Source organism: Ixodes scapularis, unplaced genomic scaffold (genome assembly GCF_016920785.2).
Source record: "Ixodes scapularis isolate PalLabHiFi unplaced genomic scaffold, ASM1692078v2 PGA_scaffold9__187_contigs__length_104089568, whole genome shotgun sequence".
Classification (NCBI taxonomy): domain Eukaryota; kingdom Metazoa; phylum Arthropoda; class Arachnida; order Ixodida; family Ixodidae; genus Ixodes; species Ixodes scapularis.
Window position 1 is genome coordinate 20,856,669 of NW_024609884.1, and position 17,992 is coordinate 20,874,660.

Genomic DNA, 17,992 nt, shown 5'->3' on the forward strand with positions numbered 1-17,992 from the left:
TTGTCCTTCGTCCCGTAACAAGGCTTCGGGGAAAAGCCGGGGGAACTGATAGGGAAAAAGGGCAAAGGGGGTTTTGAAAGCCGGGAATTTCGAGGACGAGGGAGAAAACGCGGGGAATGTGCTGCGCGGATTTTGACACAGGTGTTTCGGGATTGAGTTACTTCATCCCCCCCCCAACCCTCTCCTCCTCCTCCTCCTCCTCCTCCTCCTCCTCCTCCTCCTCCTCCTCCCCCCCCCCCCCCCCCCGGGGCTGGGACGTCCCATTTTCTACCTTGATCAATATGCAGCACCCCACTTATTGATGAATGACAGAATGAACCGCAGCGCATAGTTATTTTCGGTACATAATCAAGGATAAAGCAAATAGTATATTCCACTGAAATAATGTTAAAATGGAATAATTTAGGGCGCCCATATTGATGTCTTGTTCAAATTATAAAGGTTCTAATAAAACTGAAATTTTTAAATCACATAAAAAAAACAAAAAAAAAAACATTGCATTTATGGTGGACATAAATGACATTTTATATGTAGAACTTATAATAAGAAAAATCGACCTGTGAATGACATATACTATACGCCTTCTCAAAATAATCGCGCCGAATTCGTTAAAGGGACACTGACAGGGCATTTATGCTCGCCAAGGTTTTTATTTTTACATGACATATGAGAGCCCAACTATTTAGAACACAATTTGCGGCTCGATATTCGTTTTGTTTCCTTCCGAAAACCGCCGATCGAGAACTGGCTGTTTTGAGTCGCGCTCACAATCTTCTCGGTGGTCACGTGCCGTTTTCTATGGTTTAGACACAACCACCAAAGATAATCAAAGTCGTAGGTCATCGAAGGCACACACACAGTACAAAAATTAGACTGAAAATATGACACCCATTTTTAGTGACTTCTAAAAAGTTGCAAATATGTCGATTGAAAAAAAAAAAAAGTTGCATAGTCACGTGATGTTTAGTAACTTTCTCCTCTATATTTCTTCTTTTTCCACAGTCCAGTTTCGGTTTCAAGCAGTAGCGTTTTTTTTTATTATTTTATCAAAAATATTCGCAACGCTGTAGCAAAATATTGATTGGGCAGTCGTCTGACACCATAACTAATCGCCTAACTCGCCTGGCAAAACAAAAAAAAAAAAAACACTTTTGGGTGATGCAACGAGGTATAGGGCATTAGAGTGATAAACTGGCAGCCGAAAGTGACCCCCAATTGACCGCCGCCATGTTGTACAATTTTGACCACTAGACACGTGACCAGGCCAAATCTATGACGTAACCAGACCAAATCTCTGGCGTCAACGAAAAGATGGCAGCGCCCAGTGCGTGTCGGAAGCGTTGTGGGCGTTGATCGGAGTGTGTGGATTTCGTGAGCGGAATTCGGTTTTTGAGGGTTTTGTGTGCTCTCCCGCGTAGGAATAACGTGAAGTACGAGGGAATGAGGCTTTTCTTTTTTATTTAATTCAGAGTAAGCCAGATTCGGTCCCGTGCTTCTCGTACGGGCTCGGATCACTACCTCGGACATCGCTCGGTCGTTCGAGTTTAATTAAAATATCCGCAATCGTTAACCACGGGAGCTCCTCCATAATCGCTGAGTCGAAGGTTACGTCGAACCCATCCGGAACGCGGAGTCTAAAGGTATGTAGGACGTAACCAGAACGCGGAGTTCTAACGCTACGGCGGACGTGCCCGGGCAATTTTCTTAGCTTGACCGTCAAGATTCGCATTTGAAGCAGCGAGAGAAGTGTTGAAATCTCCGAACTGCTCGGTGCTGAGCTAACTACGGACCACTTCACTATGTGATCCGTAGTGACGTGAAAAAGACCGACGGCGGTCACTCCGGGCGGACGGCGGCTCCCGGCCGCCTGCCGGGTGCCTTCTGTGAAGGGGCGACAGTCGTGTAAGCAGTACTGTACCAGCTTCTCTTATAGTTATGTTGTTCTCGAGCAGCTTCCCGATCACTAAACCCCGCAAACGCGTGCCGAAATTTCAAAAGGTGTCTGCCAACCTGGAAAGCCTTGAACTCCCAGGGAATTTCGGATCATCTGGGAAAGTCAGGGAATCATTCAAAAAGTGGGCTAAATAAGGGAAGACGACTAGTGAAAGCGGCATGGCGGTTGCTCGTCGGCATGGCCATGCTGAATGACATTGCCGAAATGTCATCCTTCGACTCAAAAACTCAAGGAATTTGATCAAAATAGTCAGGGAAAAACTTGAAAAAGTCGGGGAATTTGAAATCAGTAGTTTGTTAGACACAATGTTTGATTTTCTTGGCACTCCACGCGTTTTTACACAGGACAGGCACACGCCCGTGTATCACACGGCAGCCAGGCCAAGCGGCTGCCAGCCACTTATGCAAGGTCGATAAGACGCAAGCGTGGAACGCTTTCGGACTGCTGTAAATACACCAGCGGGAGCGTCCGGCCGCAGTCCGACTGCCCACGCTAGGACACCCGACACAGACTCCGCGTCCTGGGTACGTCTGACGCATCTTTAGATTTTGCATCCTAGGTACGTCAGACCTATCTTTAGACACAGCGCCTGGTAATAGTAGTGAATAGGGTCACGTTCAGTGCGCAAGTCACTTTATTACACTCGGAGAGCGGAATTCCATTCCCGTTGCGCAGGTAGTTCCCGAGCTAGGCATGCACTTGAAGACTATGTTTCACTCTTTCATAAAGCAAGCTTTGCGGGACCCCTCCGCCCTTGTGCACCCATTCGCAGGTCGTGTCGCCTTTCCTCACGTAACTCCCGCAGGTTCAGTGAGTTGCCGAGCCACTGCAGCCCTGGCGTCGCTCGGTACATACAAGAGGCGGCTCACGTCGGTCGTCCAGCAGCGTACTGGAGGGACGCAAAGCTAGCAGCCTCCTTGGTGCATGCAAGACGAGGCTGAACAGAGCTCCAAGCTCTTCTGACGCACATGTGCACTCCAATGAGACCGGTGTCGCACCCCGATTCCTAGAGATGTGGTCGCACTGGCAGTCTTGTCGGTCCCTGGGGGCCGTCGAGGAGTGCCAGAAAGCAAAATTCCATCCTTCTTGCACAGGTAGTTCCCCAGCTAGTCACTTCCTTGACGACGTCGCACCCTCTCTGGAAGCAAGCTTCGGGATGCTCTTGTGCACCCATTTGCAGGTCGTGTCGCCTTTGCTCACGTAACTCCCGCAGGTCCAGCGAGTTGCCGAGCCGCTGTAGCCCCGGCGTCGCTGGTCGTGCATCCTGGTCCTGGTCGTGCATCAACCACCGCTGCCCATTTCCGCTGAGTGCTTGGGTGTGGTAGCTTGACGTGCTTTCGCAGAAGGCTGTATGCCTTTGCCGAGTAAAAATGGAGCGTGAGGGCAAACTTGCGCACATCCTCTGTACATGCGTTTTTGTTGCGCCTGACTCTTTTTAAGACGAGGTTGCGCATTGTGTTGGTGAATGCTGGCTTAGGAAGTCGTGTCCTCAGTTCACGGAGCAGCGTGTTCAGCTTCCTAATCCTGGCCGTCTTCCGATTGATCTTCTTCTTTGCCTGTTTCAACGGTTTCCTCGCCTTCTGCAGCTTTTGCCTACTCGTGGCCAGGACCCTGAGCAGTCGTGGTGACACAGCTGCGTACGAGTGGTCACCGAAGGAAGTGTTGCGTCGCTTGAACACAGCTTCAGGGGGAGTCTCTGACGTCGTAGCCTGAGAGGGGGAAGTAACAAGCTCCAGTTTTCAGGTACTTCGGGCGACTAGTTGCACAACTTGCAAAGGTGTGTCTCTTGTATCTGAAAGTGGTGGTCAACGAATCACTAGAAAAGTGGCATCTTTGGGATCAAGTTGATAGGTTCGAGTAAAACATTCAGGTTCTTTGCAACACTTTTAACCACCACCATTATAATAATTCCATGGCATGCTGTATGCTTTTTACAATCATTCAATCATAAGTGGGTTACGTGTTTTCAGTATATACTGATATACATAAAAATATGACCTCCAAACGATTTTTCTTGAAATCTGCAAAAACCGAAAGAACCCGAATTGAGCTTGCTTTGAAGAGAAATTGCACTTTCCACGGCAGGGAACCTTGATAAACGTCTGTACTTTTGTTGAACCACAACACCGACCGCACTGAACTGTCTGCGAGGCTGCTCTTTTTCTTTGGGAATTGTTTTTATGTGCTCCATTTAGCAATGAGTAGTGCATATCATGTTGTGTCTCCTAGAAACGCCACAGATATGCATTTCCTTTTACCACACAAGTACCGTGACACTCCGAGTTTTAGTCAATATCAAAAAAAGACACTGATAAGCTCAAAATTCGAGAGAACAAATAAGCACCAAAAAATCACCCCCATTTTTAAAAAAATAAAACTACGAGAGCACCTCAGCTTTCTTTCATGATGTGAGAATGCGTGAGCATTACCTTTGGCCGAGCTATATTGACGTCAATGAGCAAGGTTGACCCAATGAATAGCACACTAGTTTTGCGATCATGAGAGTCTAGGTTCGAAACCGGGCAGGGGATAATTTATTTCTAGGTTTATTTTTTGTTTGATCACGTGATTAATAATTAAGTCACATGACGAAAATGATAACGTGAGCACAGCTGTTTGTTTTTCTCTTATTTTCTTTTTCCTTAGATTGCGTCGCATTGGTCACGGCATTTGGACACAACTTTTGGTTACAGCTTTTGGCTGCACCCTTTGATCACAGCTCTTCTTTTGCTCACTGAGCCAGGTAATACTCACAAATTAAAAAACACCCAAAACATGGAACCCTATTCATAAGCCAGAACTCCCAGCACCCCCTTTTTGTGGGTCAGTGCCAGTTCTGGCCAACGCATAAAAGGTGTGGTCACATATCACACTGCACAGTATAACCTGCCAAGAATGCATGCCCGGCACACAGTCTTGTGGAATACAGGCAGTCTTGAATGTCACCGCTCGTTGTTCTGCTGACAGGTCTCACCCTCCAGAGAGGCAGCCTGGATCGACGACTGATCAGCCAACCCCAGGAGAGGCCCAAGCTGCTGCTGGTTCTGGAAGCAATGTAAAGCTGGTTACTTCCCCCTCTCAGGCTACGACGTCAGAGACTCCCCCTGAAGCTGTGTTCAAGCGACGCAACACTTCCTTCGGTGACCACTCGTACGCAGCTGTGTCACCACGACTGCACAGGGTCCTGGCCACGAGTAGGCAAAAGCTGCAGAAGGCGAGGAAACCGTTGAAACAGGCAAAGAAGAAGATCAATCGGAAGACGGCCAGGATTAGGAAGCTGAACACGCTGCTCCGTGAACTGAGGACACGACTTCCTAAGCCAGCATTCACCAACACAATGCGCAACCTCGTCTTAAAAAGAGTCAGGCGCAACAAAAACGCATGTACAGAGGATGTGCGCAAGTTTGCCCTCACGCTCCATTTTTACTCGGCAAAGGCATACAGCCTTCTGCGAAAGCACGTCAAGCTACCACACCCAAGCACTCAGCGGAAATGGGCAGCGGTGGTTGATGCACGACCAGGACCAGGATGCACGACCAGCGACGCCGGGGCTACAGCGGCTCGGCAACTCGCTGGACCTGCGGGAGTTACGTGAGCAAAGGCGACACGACCTGCAAATGGGTGCACAAGAGCATCCCGAAGCTTGCTTCCAGAGGGGGTGCGACGTCGTCAAGGAAGTGACTAGCTGGGGAACTACCTGCGCAAGAAGGATGGAATTTTGCTTTCTGGCACTCCTCGACGGCCCCCAGGGACCGACAAGACTGCCAGTGCGACCACATCTCTAGGAATCGGGGTGCGACACCGGTCTCATTGGAGTGCACATGTGCGTCAGAAGAGCTTGGAGCTCTGTTCAGCCTCGTCTTGCGTGCACCAAGGAGGCTGCTAGCTTTGCGTCCCTCCAGTACGCTGCTGGACGACCGACGTGAGCCGCCTCTTGTATGTACCGAGCGACGCCAGGGCTGCAGTGGCTCGGCAACTCACTGAACCTGCGGGAGTTACGTGAGGAAAGGCGACACGACCTGCGAATGGGTGCACAAGGGCGGAGGGGTCCCGCAAAGCTTGCTTTATGAAAGAGTGAAACATAGTCTTCAAGTGCATGCCTAGCTCGGGAACTACCTGCGCAACGGGAATGGAATTCCGCTCTCCGAGTGTAATAAAGTGACTTGCGCACTGAACGTGACCCTATTCACTACTATTACCAGGCGCTGTGTCTAAAGATAGGTCTGACGTACCTAGGATGCAAAATCTAAAGATGCGTCAGACGTACCCAGGACGCGGAGTCTGTGTCGGGTGTCCTAGCGTGGGCAGTCGGACTGCGGCCGGACGCTCCCGCTGGTGTATTTACAGCAGTCCGAAAGCGTTCCACGCTTGCGTCTTATCGACCTTGCATAAGTGGCTGGCAGCCGCTTGGCCTGGCTGCCGTGTGATACACGGGCGTGTGCCTGTCGTGTGTAAAAACGCGTGGAGTGCCAAGAAAATCAAACATTGTGTCTAACAAACTACTGATTTCAAATTCCCCGACTTTTTCAAGTTTTTCCCTGACTATTTTGATCAAATTCCTTGAGTTTTTGAGTCGAAGGATGACATTTCGGCAATGTCATTCAGCATGGCCATGCCGACGAGCAACCGCCATGCCGCTTTCACTAGTCGTCTTCCCTTATTTAGCCCACTTTTTGGAATGATTCCCTGACTTTCCCAGATGATCCGAAATTCCCTGGGAGTTTAAGGCTTTCCAGGTTGGCAGACACCTTTTGAAATTTCGGCACGCGTTTGCGGGGTTTAGTGATCGGGAAGCTGCTTGAGAACAACATAACTACAAGAGAAGCTGGTACAGTACTGCTTACACGACTGTCGCCCCTTCACAGAAGGCACCCGGCAGGCGGCCGGGAGCCGCCGTCCGCCCGGAGTGACCGCCGTCGGTCTTTTTCACGTCACTACGGATCACATAGTGAAGTGGTCCGTAGTTAGCTCAGCACCGAGCAGTTCGGAGATTTCAACACTTCTCTCGCTGCTTCAAATGCGAATCTTGACGGTCGAGCTAAGAAAATTGCCCGGGCACGTCCGCCGTACCGTTAGAACTCCGCGTTCTGGTTACGTCCTACATACCTTTAGACTCCGCGTTCCGGATGGGTTCGACGTATCCTTCGACTCAGCGATTATGGAGGAGCTCCCGTGGTTAACGATTGCGGATATTTTAATTAAACTCGAACGACCGAGCGATGTCCGAGGTAGTGATCCGAGCCCGTACGAGAAGCACGGGACCGAATCTGGCTTACTCTGAATTAAATAAAAAAGAAAAGCCTCATTCCCTCGTACTTCACATTATTCCTACGCGGGACAGCACACAAAACCCTCAAAAACCGAATTCCGCTCACGAAATCCACACACTCCGATCAACGCCCACAACGCTTCCGACACGCACTGGGCGCTGCCATCTTTTCGTTGACGCCAGAGATTTGGTCTGGTTACGTCATAGATTTGGCCTGGTCACGTGTCTAGTGGTCAAAATTGTACAACATGGCGGCGGCCAATCGGGGGTCACTTTTGCCTGATGAACGGTATACTAGTTTATCACTCTAAGGCCCTCTACCTCGTTGGGGTGATGTCAGTTTAAAGGCCCGTGAAAAGAAAAAAAAATTAAGTCTGGATCGGACACGCGTGTCAAGAAATAAATTTTACGCGAAAAAAAAAAAACAAAAAAACATGTTTATAGCAATATTGACGGTGAGAGATTTATTTGACATTCTAAGCGCGAAGTCCATGACGTCACGGAATGGTCATTCGCTCAACGGGATGGTAATTCGCTCTTTCCACCTCAATGTGAAGGCGAAGCTGATCACCCACCTCTCCTCCACGCACCCGAAATGCCAAGAAAAAACAAGTGGAAAGGAGGTGACTACCGACCAAATCGACGCTCGCGCCGTCTAATTTTTTTTTTTCGCGTAAAATTAATTTTTTTGACACGCGTGTCCCAACCAAACTGCCCCCTCCCCCCCCCCCCCCCCCCCCCAAAAAAAAAACAAAAAAAAAACATTTTTTTAGGGGCTTTTTAAAGTTGTCTTTAAGCTAATTTAGTGTACTCTCTGGGCTGTGCCACTGAACAGATCTGAAGTCATATAAAGGTAACAACTAAACAAGAGTTGACAAGAGTCCATAAAATCTTAGCAATACTCAATTATACTTGCTAAATCTCGAATTTGAATTAAAAAAAAAAAAAGATATCAGAACATAAGCTACACTTATGCGGTTTGTGCAGGTGAGTTATACGGCCAGGGGGACATAGTATACACGTTTGCAAGTCCGACTTCAGGGCGCTGCCATCTTGATAGGCTGAGGTGCGCTTGGACGCGTTATATAATCTGATTATGAAGCCTTGCTAAGGCGTCGTAATCGGATTATGGCCGCGCCTAAGAGCGCACCCCACTGAGCAAGATGGCGGCGCCCTGAGACTAGTTAAGATGTGTTAACTTTTTAGTGAAAATATGCATATGGTTCCAATTAGAAACTTGCTGAGTGTCATCGAAAACCACTAAATCAGTAATGTTCAGGAAGACTTTGAGCATGTGAGAAAGCGCACTAGTGCGCCTAAGTTACCACTCGTGAAGCAGGTAGAAAGCTAGCGGTTGCGATAAGGCGCCCGCGCGATTTTTCAGTCTCAAAGTATTTAAAAATAAAATATTTAGTGGTTTTGGATGACGCTCAGCAAGTATCTAAATGGAACCACATGTTTATTTTCACTAATTACAAAGTTCCTTAACAAATGTTACTCAAATAGTCGACTGATCATTACGATTAGCCCAATATACTATGTCACCCTGGCCGTATAACTCAACTGCACAAACCGCACAAGTGTAACTTTCACATCTTTTTTTTTTTTTTTACTTTAAGTTCGTGAAGCTGAAAAAAAAAAAAAAAAGACACCCTCTTTGTGATATTTACAGCCATGGAGGGTAGGAAGCTTCTGGAGGCAACGTGACACCACCAGAGGTGAAGCCGGGGGAGACTTCCGATTTAGAGGGGCACAATGACCGAAACCAAAGGACGTTATTGGACAAAAGGGAGAGCTGACTTGACGCCAACGGCTGTTTTGGTCACCCTTGGAGGCTTTCCCACGGACCGCGACCTCTACTTCCAGCTACACTTGGGATTTTCGCATCTGGCTGCTTGAGCCGGTAAGTCACCTCCTCTTCTTCCTCTCTCCATGGCCACAGTTTTATTAAAAACATTGTGTCATGTCCCACCCTGGAAGGGTGCTTTCCTTTTAGCACGCGTGTGCGCTGTGGCGAAACGAGACACGTAAAATCAGTGTCCATTTTGCAGTTGTCACTTCACTGCAGTGCACCAGTGCCCGGTCAGAAGCACACTCAACGAGGGTAGCTAAATTGCCCGACATGACAAATATTGCAAAACCTACGAGTACTGTCATTGTTTGATAGAAATGAAATGAAATAGTACCATATTTGACGCGATAAACAAAAGCTTTGAAAATTCACACAAGACAACCGTAGCAATCTGGCCGAGTAGCGGGGCCTGATCAATTATATTTTAAGTATTTCAAGCGATATTGACTTTTGGTGCAATGTTGGTGCAAATTCTTAAAATTTTGGCAAAATGTAGCAGGATGCAGCAGGGTAAGCACATTGGCACAGTTTGCTGCAGGAATCACATCACTGAGATTATGTTTTGAGCATAGCTAGTATGGGGCATAAACAATGCCAATATGTTCTGATTGGTAGAGGAAAGCTGGGCTGGTCTTCATTTGTAGTTAGCAGACGACCCCCCAGACGGCACTCGTTACTTGAAAAACGTCCATTCCCTGGTCTGGATTCTCACTACATAAAACCTCTGAGGCACGGTTAACTTTTTGACATGCCAAAATACAAACACCCTCCAACCAACAGAATATAGCAGTGACATAAAAAAAAAAAAAAAAAGAAATGAAACAAGTACCTCCACCAAGCGTTTCTCTCGTGATAAACGGTCAACGCACACTAGAAGACATACCTTTGGCAGAACCACGCTTTATTTAGACTCTCACCCCTTTCACTGCACCGTAATTCAAAATATAGGTTTTGTTCTGTTGGCTTGTGACACAAAACATGTATACTACCACAAAAAGCAGCCAAGCTCATTTACAAAAAAAAAAAAAAAAAAAATGCAATAATAAAATAAAATACATTTTATATGGTACAAACCCAGAACCTGTAAGATAAATAACTCGCCAACAACAGTGCCGATATTCATAACATATAATGCTAAGGCGCACCTTAGGCCAACCGAGAACTGAAAATAGAATAAATAACAGTTCTGCTACTTAGAAAACCCAAACATTCTACAACATGAACAATCCAATTTCTGCACATTAAAAGTATGTTTATACTCCAACGTAACGTCGACGGGCGCGGCGTAGCGCAGCGCGCACAGATACTGATTGGTCGCAGATATCGAGTTCCTGGTCGCCGGGATACGGTCCATTCGTCACATGCGCACTCGTCACGGGACGATTGGGCACAGGACGATTCGTCACACAGGAATATTCGTCATAGGACGACTCGTCACGCGGCCAACCGGTCCTAGAATTCGCCCCCCAAAATGTGTTGTTCAATTTGGTTCGGGCGGACAAAGTGACTCACCTCACATCTTAGTATGTCTTTGGCTTCTGAAAGGCGAGGAATTTGTAACAAACTTTTTAGCTTCTGGTTCGGTCCCGAACATTGAATGTTGGTTCGTCCTGACAAAGTGTTTCACCTCTTATCTTAGCATGTCTTTCGCTTCTCAAGGTCGAAGAATTTGTGATAGACGTTTTAGCTTCTGGATCCGTCCCGAACGGTGAATGGAGAGGCCATATAAAAGCGACTATTTTTAAACTCGGACTACATTCAAAAGGATGGAGATGATCGCAACAGAGAGAGGTGGAGCCATGCAGCTGCACGAGGGGTACTCGTACACATGCAGCAGAAAGAATTCCGATACTTATTGGTTTTCTCGAAGAAGTGCATGCAAGGCAAAGTAAAAACTTATTTGGCTGCCAGTCGGAATATTGCTCGTTCAAGCCAGCAACTTAGATCAACCTTCTGAAGAGTCGTAATATGAAGAAAGAAAAAGCGGATGAGTACTGTAAGATTAGTTTTTCCAACCATTGGTTTATGTCACAGTGGGAAGTCGTGAAACTCCCCATCAGGAAATGTGGGCAGTTGTTGAAATTTACAATTTACTATCGTACCCTGCCCGATCGATGTGACCAGTTGCCCGCATGACGAGTCATCCTGTGACGAATGTTCCTATGAGACGAATCGTCCTGTGACCAATCGTCCTGTGACGAGTGCGCATTGAAAGGCGCGCGTTCTGCGCTACGCTGCGTTCACTGCGCTCAACGTCGGAGCCTTTTGACGTCATTGTAACCGGCGCGTGCACTCGCGCCGGCCCGTGTCGCGGGCACAAAAGGAATTCTACGTCACTGCAACACCGCCAAGCGCGCGGTACTCGCACGAGTCCACGAGACGAGAGCCGGAAAAAAAGGGTTAGGGCGAGCTGATTAAACTTCCAAGTTAGCATCCCATCCTCGTCGCCACTGAAAAAACCGAGAAAAGGACGACTGGAAACCTCGGAGTGGCTGCTAACTTGGAACGTTTAATCAGCTCGCCCTAGCCCTTTTGCCCCGGCCGTCGTCTCGTGGACTCGTGCGAGTACCCGCGCGCTAGGCGGTGTTGCAGTGACGTAGAATTCACCATGTTGAATATACCTGAGACTGGGGTAGAAAAAAACATAAAAGTCGAAGAAAGAGAACGGGACAGGACGACGTCTCAATTTTTAACATCCACCAGCTCGCCTGCACCCTTACTATTGAACGTAAAATTCCTTTTATGCCCGCGACACAAGCCGGCGCGAGTGCACGCGTCGGTTACGATGACGTAGCAATATCTTGCCTAGTGAATGGAGTTGCCTTCGCAAACAGCCACCAGGACACTGTAGGATTCAACTTGATGACAGGCTAACTACAAAGGAACAACTACTAGGTACTACAATCACTCTAGGATAGACATGTGCAAAACATAACAGCCGATCCAACATAGCCATATATTGTATGTAACATAGCACGAAACAGCAACACAGTATACATATACACAACCTATCACAACCATATGGAATAATGTTTTGAAGCTCCCTGGAAAAGCACACTAAAGGAAATTCATCTGCTACCTTTTGCCGGGACCTCGTTTCTGTTAATAATAGTAATTACAAAAAGTTAATAAAAATTGATATTTTTACTGTAAAATACCTCGGAAGCACCCACATCGTTCAAGTGCTTACTATTTGCATTTCCCAAACTTGGGAATTTTGCAAATTATACGCCCATGTCTAGATTAACCCAGTTTTCAGTGAAAGTGAGGTGGGTGCTCCCTTGGTATTTTACAGTAATTATAAATTGTCATAAAATTTACCACTACTGGCACAGTCTCAACTTTGTTTTTCTGAAATTTAGTATACACAGAACAGTTTGAGAATTCAGCCTTTGTGTAATACAGGCTACATAGAGCCCAAAGGAGCATTCACTTACATCACCAGAACAGATGAAGTCAAGAATAATGCTTTTGGCTGTGTTTGTCCACAGAAGGAAATATTCAAATCAAAACTATCCAGCTACTCTAGGCATTTGAAGCTTCCCATCCTCAAAACATGTATGTACATGATACGTCAGTCTCAGGACACAAACACTTAAAATGACATGCTTACACATGGTGCACTTGCCTGCCACCCATAGCATGACACCCTCGGTGAAGTAAGAAAATAATCTGTGAAATACCTTGCACGACACAATGCATACTTATGGATTACACACATAAGAAGCCCAACAACTTCCAACACCTATACAACACCCTGCAGTCTTAACTAAATTCCATGCTCCACTTAAACTATTATACAAAAACATCAAACTAAGAGAAACCGTGCCAAACCAAAGATATGCTGTTTTCCATACTTATACACACTTAAATAAGCCCTAAAATAAATTAAATGCTAGTTACGTCGGAGGCATTTCTCGTCAGTAGCAGCAATCCCCAATTGCCTGAAACAGTGCTACTACCCAAACACACTCGGAGATGAGAAAGCAGCAAAGTACTGTCCAAAGCAGCAAGCTTGCAGTGAGATGCCAAATGCGTAACAGAGACAACTGAAAGACAACATGGCAGCATGCCATCAACCTGAACAAGTTGCAGGCAGCATGTGGTCATAAAGGAACCCTGGTTGCAGTAAAAGATCCTTGCAGAGCAAACACTGCCAACATACAGTTTCTCATGATTAAGCTCCTTCCTAATATAGCAACTTAAAGACTTTTAAGAACCAATTCTGGTCTACCTAAAACATAAAGTGAAGAATTCTAAAGGGCAGGTTTTACGACCCCATTCCCGGGTGAGAAAATGAAAAATTAATACACTAGAAAGTAAAATTTATTTTAACAGAAGTGCAGAAAACTTCATTTTTCTCTCCCTATCTCATTATATGGTTCAGCGTGGAATACCTTTTGAAAAGCATGTTTACATGTTGACTGGCGAAGAAGAAAGCCTAGTACCGAGCCACTAGCAACGAGGAATAAAAGAATATGGAAACAAAGAGTACAGACAATATGGATTCCTTTAGCAAACCTACACCTTCTTTGTAAATATGTTTCCATTTGTGAAACTAGCACCTTGAAGATCGGCTCAAATGATGACGTTGCAGAACTAGCCGTATGTCTGTCAAGGTCGTACGCAGTTTTGATGCTACTGCCTTCATATTATGTAAGTGTGCCTCACAGCTGTGCGTTGACACAAGCTTGCAATCTAAGACAAACCACCGAGACTGGGGAAAGGACGAAGGACAACACAACATACAAAGTCTTTAGGTGTTGTGTTGTCCTTCATCCTTTCCCCAGCCTCGGGGTTTGTCTTCAATTATGTTAAACCTTCACCAGCTCGTTTGCACCCTAATTTTTTGTTTGTAATCCGTCTTTTATTTCAGATATCTTTTGTCCTAATATTGACTAGTACAATATCAGGGAGCTGCGAGCTGCACTTGGATCTGCGAAGAGCCGCAGTTTGGCCACCCCTGCTGTATATAAAACTTTAAACTCCTCCCAGACGTTTTTTTACAACATAAATATACTCACAATGAAATTGAAAAATATTGTTTTTGAAAGTGTGTATGAGGCAACTTCACTTGAGTTTTCTTATTGAGAAAACAATGCAGTTTTCTTTAGTATCATCCAGGGAGCCCATAAAGAAAAGAAAATATTACGATTGAATTCTGTCTAAATGTTTACCGAAATTTAGCGGGAGGCCTGCAGCACAACCACCAAGTCAAAGAAATCGTAATTTTTGGTCGTGTATGGGCATCTGTGGGCTTTACCTTTTACAGGTAAAGCCTACAGGTGGCAAGAATGGAGCAATCAACTTAAATTAACCGTATATGCTCTGCTTGCAGAGCAGCGGAACACAATAGTCTCCCCTTTCTGATCCAAGGTCAACATAGTCACGGCCGCACAACAGGCAGTGCGCCGCCGGTAAGCTCGGAAATTCGGTGGTCAGCTGTGAAGCTCACGCGCATGCTACGTAGCAAGCTTAGTTGTTGTCCGCTTGTCCTTGGATAATTTTTGAGCATGCGACCCTTCTCCACCAATGAGGAGAGTGGCAAAAAGAAAAAGAATGCACTACCCTGGCTACACCATATAGTTTATCTATATTTCCACTGTTTCGCGGGACAAAGATCTGCTTGTGCTACGTCTGCAACCTTTTAGGGTTTAATCCCGACAGAGCATACAGTAATGACGCAGGCGAGCTAGTGTAAGTTTACCATTTTCTTAAAATACCCGAGACTGGGTGGAGGAACTTGAAAGACAAATGTAGAAGAAACAGGGAAAGGATGACAGAGACCAACGTCTCAATTCTCCACCCAGTTTCAGGTGTAAGAAAGTAGTGTATCTCCCATCTTTTCTAATAATGTTTTAGTTACAAACTTTGGCTCTGTTCCTGAAGGACACGCGCACAGGCTGCTGTGGTGCACACACAGCTGGATGCAGAGCCTGCTACGATGCAGAACATATTCTGTGCTGCGCACATTCACGTGATAGATCACGTGACTGTTTGTATTATGTGGGTGCCTTATGTCATTGTTAACATGGAGTGAAGTTGCTTGCTACATCCAAAGGAAATCGATTTCGGTCTATGATCCTGTCTAAAGCAAGACTGCACGAAAATATTTAATTTTTTGGTAAATAAATGCCGTAGAGCCGTTCATTAATAGTTTTTACTGTTAAATCACCCATTATCTAAAACTTGTTGCAATTAAGAGGAGTTGCCCTTTAACACCGGCCTGCCAACTATGCTGCTTTCTCACCTTGCAATTATTAAGACTTTTTGAGTCAACCTTAGAAGTTTCAACTCCACATTCCCCAAGCCTCTGCATGCAGAAACGAAATGGAGATTTTTTTTAAATACCAGGCATGCACAATTTATGGTGCCATGATACAAGCCCAAAATTATACACTATTCTATTTTTTTAAGAAGGAAACAAACTTCTGTCAGGATAAATTTGTATCACTTCCCAGTTCACTACTGAACACTACTATATAACCAAGTCTACAGGACCTAAAGATTCTACACAGTTCTTACATATACCATATATTGTCATGAATAAAAATATTAGGCACATGTGCAAACTGAGAAACTTGTGCTTGCAACTAAATATAGTTCTGCTTGTGAGCCGAGTTAATAACTGGAACCTTGTTGCGGACACACCGTACCACATAAAGAAATTACCGTATTTTCCAGTGTATAAGTCACTTTTTATTTTACGAAATTTCTATTGGTGAGTTTTACATAATGGTGCAACATGTATGCTTTTCTTTTAAAAGCATGGACCACAGCAAGATGTAGATTGTATCAACATTTACGACAAAGAAGGAACAAGAGAACGGCCTGCTTTCCTGGTGGTCTAAAGACAATTCGAGGCGTAGGGGCATGGGTCTGCGGCCGCAGTGCCTCCGCGCGCCATTCTTTGCAGCGCTCCGTAACTTTGTGCAACATATATAAAAAGTGTAATTAAAAAAAAAAAAAATATTGTGAAACTGGTTGTTTATTGGGGGGTGTGACTTACACACTGGAAAATATGGTACTTACACAGAAAATGAATGGCAAGGTAAACAAAGGTTTAATTCTTTCAATGATGATGAGTCAAGCTAGTTTAACTATACTTAATTTAGTGAAAACAGTTTTTTTGCAGTTATATTTTTTTTAGAGGGCCTCAATTTAGTGCTCCATTCCAACTCAAAAATCCTTTTGGGTGTCTTTTTGAAACAGGGCATTTGAAAGCAACAGCTTCAAGAGACCACTTTGACAAGAAATGCTGGAACATATTAATTTTATATCTTTTTTTAACATGCCCCAGTAGTAATATTCATCGACACCTAAAAATATTTCCGAACATTTTGTACCCTTGAAGTTTGCTTGACAGAGTAAAACTTTGCACAAACATTATTAAATACTGGTACAATTTCAGTATACTTAAAATGCTCCATGTGTGACTAAAAGTGGCAATGAATGGGGTGCAGTAATAAAAAAAAAGCTGCCAGTTTATTGTAAAGAAACAACTTAATTCAAACAAGGTTTTAAGATATCAAACTTCCCTTTCCTCCTTCATCCATATAGATCTGCCAGCTAAACTTTCTACTATAACTAAAACTTTAGTGTTTTTTTTTTTTTTTTAAGTTTTAATGCACCAAAATACAAAAAAGAATGCTGGTATTAAGCAAGGTGGCGTAGTGCCTAAGCAAAGATTTCCACCAACTGCCCCCAGTCTCCTATGCATCACACTGTTACTTCATTGATCACAATTTCATTTGATGAAGGGAAACAGTATTCCCTGTTATCCCAAAGAGATCTAAAACACCCAATAAACTCACAAGAGGCATTTACTTATACTAACATGTACCTCACAAAAGCTCATAACCTAAGAGTGGGTGAAGCAGATAACTAGACAGCGGACTTGTATGCACTAAAAGGCAGCTAATCTGCGCATGCATCCCAGTGCTCAGAAGTCTAAAAATGTGCACTCAAAGCATGCAGAAAAAAAGAATTCCGAAAATCATTCACATGCAATGGGAGCTATGTCAATAATTATGGTATATGCTATAAAACACCAAAATAAAAACAAATATAATCAGTGAAGCCACAAGATTTTCAACTTTCCCTTTTTATCAATATCCTTTAAACTCCGAGACGAAAAAAAGACATGAATGGACAAAACAAAACAGACTCTCTCTTGCGTTGTCCAGTTTTGTTTTTTCATCCGTCTAGAGGTTTAAATGCCAACATTTTCCAACCAACTTGCCTGTCTCCTACCTCTAGCTAAAATTCTTGTTACCATAGCCGTCTAGTTTATCAGTTCTACAAGGCTACCAACCAATGCTGTGACAAAACTTCCAGAAGCAAATACAAAGAACTGCAAGTGGAAATTTCGGTCAGCAGTGGTTGCAATTCAAATTTTAGTGTGAATGAATCTTAAAAGGAAGCTGAAACACTTCTTTAAAAAAAAATGAGATGGAGGTACATTCTAGCGTAGTTTTATCCTGTGAATTTGAATATTATGTTTGTCTTCCCCGAAGATGTAACTAAACGTGAGAAAACACGAAAAACCTTCGACCAGTTGTTACGTCATAAGAGGATCTTTCAGCTGCCAAGCGCGTGTCGCTTGAGGGCCGCGTGTGCAATCGCAAGCTTGACAGGTATATTCCCCCCCACTGGCACCAGCCGCCACGTCTTTTTCTGCCCTTCTTGAAAATAGTAGCAAGAGTGCACATGCATAGCTTTGATAGGCGCTGACGACGCGCGAGAGCGGAGATTCCGAAAACTTCTTTTGTGACGTCACATTCCGGGAAGGAGGGCCCTAAGCGATACTTTGAAAACGATTTTCTGCAGCCTCCATGCACCAAATTAAAAAATAATTTCGATATTCGAGATGCTGAAGGTCAAATGAAGACGATTTAATGTTTCCTCAAATACAAAA